General features: G+C 41.8%; 1 pseudogene; it reads left to right on the top strand.

Moving 5' to 3' along the window:
- The first annotated feature begins 475 nt into the window (after window positions 1-475).
- On the top strand, window positions 476-5,112 carry LOC103290524 (glyceraldehyde-3-phosphate dehydrogenase-like; annotated as a pseudogene).
- Window positions 5,113-10,676: the final 5,564 nt, after the last annotated feature.

Consider the following 10,676-nt stretch of genomic DNA (forward strand, 5'->3'; position numbering starts at 1 on the left):
AAGTGTAGAAATTTACAGTGGTTACAGCACCAGTCACAAGATATTTGCATCCCCCCTTCAAGTCTTGTGTTTCTGGTGCCCAGGTGCCAATCCTAGTGTGGTATCTATTTGGACCATCATTATCACACCAATTTCAGAGCAAACATCTTCAGTCCTATGACATAATGGCTGCTACTCCTATCTCTTGAAGTAGAATTGCTTGAGCTTGTGAAACCTTGTTTTATAGAAATGATATTACCTTACTTACTACATTTTTTTTTTCCTGCTGAAGTCTCACCCTCAGTAGATCCCTGAACTGAAGCTCCTACCATGTTTCAGAATATTTTCCTCCTAAGGATCTTGTAAAAGCTGTTGTTGTTTTTTTTACCTTATATCCTCAAAGCATATTGTCTTCCCTCAGATTTTGGATATTCAAGGCTTTTAGTAGAATTTCCTCCTCCTCCTCCTCCTCCTCCTCCTCCTCCTCCTGCCTCCTCCTCCTCCTCCTCCTCCTCCTCCTCCTCCTCCTCCTCCTCCTCCTCCTCCTCCTTCTTCTTCTTCTTCTTCTTCTTCTTCTTCTTCTTCTTCTTCTTCTTTCTCAATCATAGGACCTATCTCTGGGGGTTCATTTTTCTCTTCTGCCCTATAAATTTTTCCCCAAACACTCAGTTGAGATTCTAACTATTAAACCTAACGCTTAAATGGATCATTTTCTTACTTACCACAAATAGGAGTACCATGATTTTTGGACTTGAGTATCAGCAGTTACGGGCCATTTGGGATGTTCTCATTTTTTAGTTATTATGAACTAGAGGCCCGATGCACAAAATTTGAGCAAAGAACTTGGCCCCTGCCACCGCAGCAGCAGCCTCGGCGCCCTCCGTCACAGTGGCTGCCTCTGCCTTGGCCCCCGCCACCACAGCTTCGTCTGGAAGGTTGTCCAAAAGGACATCTGGTCTAATTAGCATATTATGCTTTTATTATTATAGATAATGCTGCTATGAACATTTGCTTATAGGTTTTTGTGGAAATCTGTACTTTCATTTATTTTGGGATGTTTGCTAGGTCGTATGGTAAGAGTACGCTAAATTTACAATAAATTGCCAAACTATTTTCTAAAGTGGTGTTACCATTTTGCACTCACACTAGCAATGAATGAGTGTTGCAGTTACTCCCTATCTGGCCACGCTTTAATTTTGGCCATACCAGTGAGTGGGTAGTGCCATATTGTTGTGGTTTTAATTTCTATTGTCCTGACAAATAGTGATGCTGAACAGATTTTTCATGTTTATTATATTTGTTTCATATATCCAAACCAGTGGCAGACCCAGAGCCTAAAACTGGACCATATTCTGACTGGTAGTTACGTAAGTGGATGACACCAGCTGGATTCGTGATAGCACAGTAAAATACACATTCTGATGAGTTTGGTGTAAAGTTCTGAAACTTTCGTGACTGACTGTAACTACATCTCTTACATAAAATGCTTACCAGAAGGAACCTTAAACGCAAAGGTTATTGATGTCAAGTTATTTTCTTGCTGGAGTAATGAGGAGGTAATTACCTTACTCTCAGGTTTTAGCAATGATGATTAGTAGAGCTGCAAATAAACAGAAAATATAGTGGGAAGTAAAAGGATACAGTCTGAGTCCCAGAACTCAGATATCTAGCCCTCATTTCCACTGACCCTTTCATCCAAAAACAGTTTTAGCCATAGCTTCTCATGTGTGGTTAAAACTTGGATGACGAAGGGGGTTGTATCATTGTCTCAGGGGTCAGGGGCAGAGTGGAGTGTTGGGAGAACACTGGAGGACAAGCAGGGGGTTTGGAGGTAGGGATGAGTCTTGATGAAGAGGGAGGAGAATGAAAAGGAAATGAATTGGCAAACCTTCTTCCATAGAAGGTTCTCCTTCACTTGCTGCCCAGCCTTCTTTATCCTCTTCAGTATTCTTTGTGGGAGGAGGAAGATGGGTGCTATGAGGGGAGAATGAATGTTTATGGGGAGGATATAGGGTATTTGAAGTTGGATTGAGTAAAATAAAGCAAGTGGGAAATGAGAAAAGCAATGGTGTCAAAAATAAGAGGCATTTTTGACACATTTTTGGTCTGCTTCTGATACTCACTGAGATTATAATCATAGGAAGTCATTTTACTTCTTCAGACCATCTGTAAAGTTAGACTGTGGATCTTTGGAGACTGTGGTTGGAGAGCTTGTGGAAATTCTGTGGCTGTTCTGCTGAACTTTATAAACACCTTTCTTTGTGATAATATTTGATACCTTAGACCTTGCCTTTACTCACTTGAAATGGATTATTCTAGACATTTGAAAATCTGGACAGTGGAATTTCTGCAAAATTTTTCTGAAATACAAAATTCAACATAAATATCCCCTTACGATGAATGAGTGGGAATTTAGTCAGTGAAGAGAAGGGTATTTGCAGGTAGGCATTTTGATCATTTTAAATCACTCCTTTGCTCATCACATACCCACAGAATTTACTCTCAAAGCTCTGTTTGAGCAATGTTAGGCTGGATCTAAGCTTCAACTGGAAGGCAGTGAGTGGTTATCATATTTTTTATGTTAATTCACTTGGGTTTCTTTACATTAAAAGAGGAATGCTTCCCAGAAATAGCCATTTTTCTTGACTGTTGCTAGGAAATAAATTCAGACTCCACGGCATTTAATATATACCATGGGATGGAGGGAAATAGAAGATCCCCACCCTGATTTCCATTAAAGGGAAAACTCTGACCCAAAACAATTTAATTAAGTCTAGTTCACTTTCCACATTAATAAAGTGAACAGCCATTAAACACTAATGTCAACTTCTTTTAGGATTCTGGCAGGTCCTGTCAGGTAAAGCAAGAAAACAATTTTATTTCACAGTGACGGGGACCCAGTGGCACAAAAACAGGATGGGCTTGTGGCTAAGTGAGGCAATTGAGTCTTTTCTTAACATGGGTTCAAAATGTACTGATTTCCAAGTATAGACTGTTCTTCAGGAATGTGTTTATTATAATGGACCAACTAGCAAACAACCAGTGGGGTCTACAGCTCCTTTCCATAAACATCACATAAAGGAAACTAGAATTGACAAAGTTGAGGTCACCATTGTGCACAGAACTGAAGTTCATATTGACCTGTTCTCTCGCCACCTTAGCATTTACTCTGCTAAGAGTAATGAGTGTCAGCCATTGAGTGGGCTGACGTCTAAACCTAAGCATGACTTAGAGCATTTCCCATTGGCCAGAGAAATAATCTAAGGTGTGGACTTTCAGAAAAAAAGAATTAGAGCAGAGGGTGGGGAATCCTAAGTATAAAAACCTAGGTTGGGAGTAGAAGGAAAGATTCATAGGGAATACCCCAACCCCAAACCATGGTGGTTAGGGGACTGTGATAGGCTAAAGAATGAAAGGGATCCAAGTCCTAAACCCTGGAACCTGTGAATTACCTCATATGCCAAAAGGACTCTACAGATGCTTGCAGGTATGATTAAGGATTTTAAAAGTTATGGAGGATCATCCTGGATTATCAATATGAGCCTGAAATGCCCTTATAAGACAAAGCAGAGGCAGATTCAATGACAGAAGTGGAGAGAGCAGTATGACTACAGAGATTGGAGTGATGACAAGCCAAAGAATGATGGCAGTCAACAGAAGCTTTGAAAAACAAGAAAATGGATTCTCCTCTGGAGCCTCCAGAAGGACCAGACCCACCAACACCTTGGCTTTAGCCCAGAGAAACTGATTTCAGACTTGTGACCTCCAGGACTGTAAAAATCAATTTATGTTGTTTTAAACCACCAAGTTCCTGGTCATTTGTTACAGCAGCTATAGAAAATGAATGCAGGGGCAATATGAATTAAGAAAAAGAAAACGCTGTTTCATCAGGTTCTTGGAATGGGAAAATAAATATAGGGAGGAGATAGAAGAAATGTGCAGGCTTCTTAGACTAGGCTTTAGGACAAGCATGTCAAACTCGCAGGCTGAGGGCCAAATGCGGCTCACAATGAATATTTTTGTAGCCCAGCCATATAACAGTATGTAAAAAACATTTTAATAAAAATTCATTAACTTGGCTCTCTGCTCCTCCTGTTCGTCAGACAGCCTCTCCTGCGCAGTGCCAGCAGCCACAACCCTGAGACACAATGGCAAAGGTCGGAGTGAACAGATTTGGCCGCATTGGGTGCCTGGTCACCAGGGCTGCTTTTAACTCTGGCAAAGTGAATATTGTCGCCATCGATGACTCCTTCATTGACCTCAACTACATGGTCTACATGTTCCAGTGCAATTCTACTCAGGGCAAGTTCAAAGGCACAGTCAAGGCTGAGAATGGGAAGTTTGTCATCAGTGGAAAGTCCATTTCCATCTTCCAGGAGCGAGATCCCGCCAACATCAAATGGGGTGATACTGGTGCAGAGTATGTTGTGGAGTCCACTAGTGTCTTCACTACCACAGAGAAGGCCAGGGCTCACTTGAAGGTTGGAGCCAAGAGGGTCATCATCTCTGCTCCTTCTGCGGATGCCCCCATGTTTGTGATGGGTGTGAACCATGACAACCCCCTCAAGGTTGTCAGCAATGCCTCCTGCACCACCAACTGCTTGGCCCCCTAGTCAAGGTCATCCATTTGGCATTGTGGAGGGACTCATGACCACAGTCCATGCCATCACCACCACCCAGAAGACCGTGGATGGTCCTTCTGGGAAGCTGTGGCGTGATGGCCAAAGAGCTGCCCAGAACATCATCCCTGCTTCTACTGGCGCTGCCAAGGCTGTGGGCAAGCTCATCCCTGAGCTCAATGGGAAGCTCACTGGCATGGCCCTCCATGTCCCCACCCCCAATGTGTTGGTTGTGGATCTGACCTGCCGCCTAGAGAAAGCTGCCAAATACGATGACATCAAGAAGGTAGTGAAGCAGGCATCAGAGGGCCGCCTCAAGGGCATCCTGGGCTATACTGAGGACCACTTTGTCTCCTGTGACTTTAACAGTGACACCCACTCCTCCACCTTTGATGCTGGGGCTGGCGTTGCCCTCAATGACCACTTTGTCAAGCTCGTTCCCTGGTGTGACAATGAATTTGGCTACAGCAACAGGGTGGTGGACCTTATGGTCCACATGGCCTCTAAGGAGTAAGAGTTCCCTGGACCACCAACCCCAGCAAGAGGAAGAGAGGCCCTCAGCTGCTGGGGAGTCCCTGCCCCAGATCGATCCCCCGACACACTGAGAATCTCCTAACCCCCGTTTCCATTCCAGACCTCCTGAAGAAGGGGAGAGGCGTAGGGAGCCCTACTTTGTCATGCATTATCAATAAAGTTCACTGTACCCAGCCCCCCCCCCCAAAAAAATTTGTAACTTAATTTTTACAATATGCTGTTTAAACATAATTATTAATAATGAACTACAACGTTCGCTAATAACTGATTACTATAATCGTGTTGCATTCATTTCCCTTACATACCTCATGCGCAGGCATACCATTTCTCTCCACTAATACTAGCAGTGAATATTTTAGCAGCTGATTGCCACTTGTCATTAGTCTTCGACTGACTTGTTTGGTGTGTGCAACAGGAAATATATCGCTTCCGGAGAACAAGAAAAATAGGTTTATTTGCATTAAGCTTATTAATTTGGGCAGTTATTCAGTGTTTGGTAAGTTAATGTTCAAGAAAATATATTAATTTTTATTAAAATGTTCTATTATTTTATGTTAACGATTACTACTCATTTATTTCAATACTTTGTATTCAGCATGTCTCTATCGAAATAAGCCTACCTTTCTATGAACATTGAAGCTTTTGTTTTTTTGCAGCCCACATAAACCTAAACCTTGTTTATTTGGCCCGTGTTAGCCTCTGAGCTTGACATGCTGCTTTAGGAGAAGGAAAGGAGGAAGGAGATGTTCAAGAACTGCCTCCAGGCATGTAGGAGGCACTGATAATGAGGAAAGGGGTTTTGTGTGTGTGTGTGTTTAATGAAGTTTTGCTGTGCTTTGCAAATTAAACCTATCCCCATTTTAGCATGTTCTCAAAAGACTGGGAAAATATATATTTTCTGTTAAAACTTATTTCTGATTGCAAGTCATTTCTTTCCATGTAACTCATGTGAAGAATGTGAATTTAACAAAGAAAAAGCTATAAGAAGGTGAGGATTTTCACTCATTTGAATTCAAGTTGATGCCCCTAAAGAAGGAGGTCAGTTCCTAGGAGGACTCTGGGTCTCAGCAGGGGAATGGAGCAGGGAACAGGCCGTGTCTGGGTGTGATTCAATCAGAGCCTCTACAGAAATCAGTAATAACCAAAAGGTTAGGAGGGTAATGAAGGGATGGTTTCCAAAGATACAGATGAAATCAAGAAACAAACAAGAGAAGATGAAGCACCAGGGGAAAACCACTGTTCCCTCTGTGTCTGGAGGGACAAAGGGTGTCTGAGTTAGAGTTTCCCCAGAACAGAGGCTGAGACAAGCGGCTTATGTGGGAAATTAAAGAAACACCAATAGGGAAGTAAGCAGTTTATGTGAGAAATGAAAGAAACATCAATGGGGAAGTAAGAAAGAGACACATGGAAGGAATGGCTGCCAATAAAGAGTATCAAACCAATAATCACTACAGGCAAATGGAACTTAGCACAGGCCATAAGGTTAGCCACCCCAGGCCAAAGGAGCCACGGTGGCCCTGAGCTAGGGATGGAAAGACCACCCAGCCTAAGGCATTAGAGCCCAAACAGGGTGAGAAGGGCATCCATGGGGTGGGAGAGCCAAGCCTGGGGAGGCAGAGCCCAAGCCACTTCCAGGAGTGTGTGCACTGGATGGAGGAGTCAGAGCCAACGCTGAGAGAGGAGGCTACCACACAGGGGAGGGGGTACTACCAAAATGGGAGATTTAATACTGGGCATTGCGCAAATAATTAAACATATTAAGGATAATGAGCCCCGGCCGAGTGGCTCAATTGGTTGGAGCATTGTCCCACACACCAAACAAGGTGCAGATTCAATCTCCAGTCAGGGTGCCTATAAGAGGCATCTGATCAATGTCTCTCTCTCACATTGATGTTTCTCTCTTTCTCTCTCCCTTCCTCTCTTTCTAAAATAAATGAAAAGATATCTTTGAATGAGGTTTTGAGGCTAAAAAGGATGAGAATCAGGTTTCTCACTGTCATAAGAGAGACAAATAATAGAAAGGAATAAATGTAGGCTGAACCCCATAGGGTTGTATTGGAGTTAAAGGCATGAGTATGAACATATGGATTTCAACATATATTGATAGTTACAGATATAAATATAGATTTAAATGTGTATGTACACATACATATGCACACATACACATATTTATATCTATATTTACATATGTTGTATTTATACATATATTTGTATATATGTGTACATATATACACATCTACATGTAAATATGCATATTATATATGTATTCATATCCATAAAGATATATATGCACACACATTTACATCTGTGTGTGTGTGTGTGTGTGTGTGTGTGTGTGTGTGTGTGTGTAACCCAGTTCTGTTCGCTGAGGAGCCTAGGAGCAGGGAAATCCCAATAGTAATAAGCATAACTAATGCCTAGATCATGGCTGCTAAAAATTATTGCTTTCTCCAAAGATACCAGGGTTCCTTGGAGAAACTGTGGATTCCAGCTCTGGGACAGGGAAAACATGAGCTGAGTCTGGAATGCCTAATTCTGCCAGAAAGCAAGGAAGTGCTGAAAGAATGATGGGGACTTGTTAAAAGAATGCAAGAACTAGTTTGAACAGTCTCCCTCTGGCCAAGATGGGACAGTGTATGCATAAAAGTAAAATGATGATAGTAACACATGTCTACCCATTGGCCAAATCAGGAAATTTTGATGGAAAAACGAAAGAAATTTCAAAGTACCTCTGCAAAAAGAGGAAAGAGTACTTCACAGTGGAGAACTCGACAAACAACACCTCAGTTAAGTGACCAAAATCAACATTAAAAGAACATAGCATCACTTCTTCGTTATTTTTGCCAAAGATCAATCACCTGTTGTTTCTTTAATTATGAAGAAACATCAAACTGACTCAAATCAAGGAACATTCTACAAAATAATGGTTTGTAATCTTCAAAAGAGCCAAGGCCGTGAAAGTATAGATAGAGGAATTGTCCACAGTGAAGGATACATTAGAGATGTAAAAAATAAATGCAAGGGGAGATTCTGCTGTAAACGGAATCTTTTGCTATAAAATATATTATGGGAGCATCTGGAAAAACTTGAATGCAGTTTGAGGATCAGATGGTAGCAATGTATCAATGTGAACTTTCCAATGTTGATGGACTGCGGTTATGAAGAGAAGTATGCTCGCTTATAGGAAATAGATACTATTAGTCACAGGTGAGAGGGCATTGGGTCAGAAACTTCCTCAGGAAAAGAATAGTCGTTTGGCTATACTTCCAACTTTTTTATAAGTTTGTGGTTGTTTAAAAAAATTTAATAAGCCAGTCAGAGAAGAATAAGTGTTACATGATCTCACTCATTTGTGGGATATAATGAACAACGAAAACTATTGAACAAAAATAGATCCAGATACATAGAAACACCGAATAGACCGTCAAACCTCAGAGGCAGGGGGAGAGTAAGAGATCAACCAAAGGACTTGAATGCATGCATATAAGCATAACCAATAGATACAGACTGTAGGAGGGTGAGGGCATGTGCTGGGGCTAGGGGAGAGCGGCTGGGGAGAGGACAATGGGGTAAAAAAGAAAACATATGTAATACTTTAAATAATAAATAATCAAAAAATAAATAAATACATATAACACCAAAAAAATAAAAAGGAAGAAGAAGAAGGGGAAATGTGCTAAAGTAACCATTTCCCTCCCCCAAGAAAACACTGAGAGGTATTTTCAGTTGCTGAATATCAAACGTTTATTATTTAGTTTCCTACTACTGCTAAAATCCATTTCATAAGCAGCTCCTCTTAAAGCCAGATTTTATTTCACAGAAATTGTATCCTTCAGCACTTCACTTTGAAATGTGCCATGCTGAGGATGGGGATGCTTCAGGGCACAGCTTGGGCAACCACGCCACATGAAGGGTCTCCCCACCCTGATCCCCCACACAGAAAGCTGCCAATACCTTAGGAAACACCTCTGCAGAGCCAGCCAGGTTGTTCAAGTCAGCTGGAAACAGAGAACACCATACTTGATTCAAATTACAAATTCAGTATTGTACTGTACACATCCAGCATTACACATGCTTAAAATAATATAAGCATGCCTAATGACATATCAGATCTCACTTTTTTAAAAAAGTAAACCATAAGCAGGCAACTACACATATTAAAACTACCATAACCCCATTTTCACCTACAGTTAAAACTATTGTTGAATACGCATTGGCTGTTTCAGAAGTCTTTGGCATGCACACAGGAAGTAGAGAAAATATCCAGGCTAAGAATAACCACGTTACACATATCTAACAATCTCCCAACCAAAACTATCTTGAAGGGCCAGGCCAGCTTCCAAGTGGCATGGTTTCTAGGAGAGGCCATCATGCTGATGCTTCTTCACAAATCCTGGAGGTACAAATGCAGGCTCGCCCACTGTGGTCCCAGGATGACGTCAGCCTCTGAGGGCAACAACGCCTGGTTGGCCCTCGCTCAGGGGAGTCTCTGAACCCGTGGAATTCCATCCAGGTCTGGATGGCTGCTCCAGGCTGATGGGGCTCATTTCAGCCAGTGGAGCCCAGAGGCAGCAGGGCCGGAGTTTGGCAGTGACCTCCGGAGACCGCAGCTTTGATGCTGAATACATCATTGTCTCTACCCCAGGACCTTGATTACAAAAATAGCCTAGCTTGTAATTAATAGCACCTTGAAAACATAGGTAATGGTAGAAAACAGGATCATAAAAATGAAATCACTTTCCATTCTGGCCAATGTTTCCTACCACTAATACCAAGTCAAGAAAATACACCATTTTAACTGAATCTAGGGGGGGGGGCGGAAGATGTCTTTTTGGAGCAAAAATATTCTTGTAGGAAGAATATAGGTAAACCATATTCATCAGATTGTTAATATATATGTATTATATAATATATGTACTCATATATATTATACTCATATATATACTATCTATGTACTTTATGGAGCAGTAGAGGAAAAAATATAGACATAGCTCCCTCCTCAGAGCATCTGTCAAATAGTAGAAGTATTTTTAAAAGGAAAATTGAGAGCAGACGGTATCTAAACTCTTGGTGGAGTGGCGGACTGGGGTTCAGAAGTTGGAGAAGAGTACTGTGCACTAATGCATTAGTACATTATAGTCACACGTTGACACCTCAGAAATAAAATACCTACAGTTTTGAAGCAACTCCTCTACTGTCTGATTTAACAAGGGAAGCTCATCCTACGAGAAGAGGTAGTCTGTTAGTGGATTGCGGACACATGCTGGCCCTCGGCTGCCTGTTTGCTTTGTAGACTCAGTGCCCGTGGCGTATTCTAACAATGTTTGTAGATGTGTGTGTTTTACTGGCGAGAAGCAAATGTGAACGTGATCCCATCCCAGCCAGGTCTGCTTGTTGGCACATGTGACCCCGGCTTTCTATAAAGTCGCAAGAGGGTGTTTGTTTCCATAGAACTCAACAGCTCTGAGGCAGTCTGTAACTATCCGTGTTGACTGGTATAGTTACTGGTCCGGATTGAACAAAGCTTCAGTAGATGTATGTAGT

This window comes from Eptesicus fuscus, chromosome 11, assembly GCF_027574615.1.
Source record: "Eptesicus fuscus isolate TK198812 chromosome 11, DD_ASM_mEF_20220401, whole genome shotgun sequence".
NCBI classification, from domain to species: domain Eukaryota; kingdom Metazoa; phylum Chordata; class Mammalia; order Chiroptera; family Vespertilionidae; genus Eptesicus; species Eptesicus fuscus.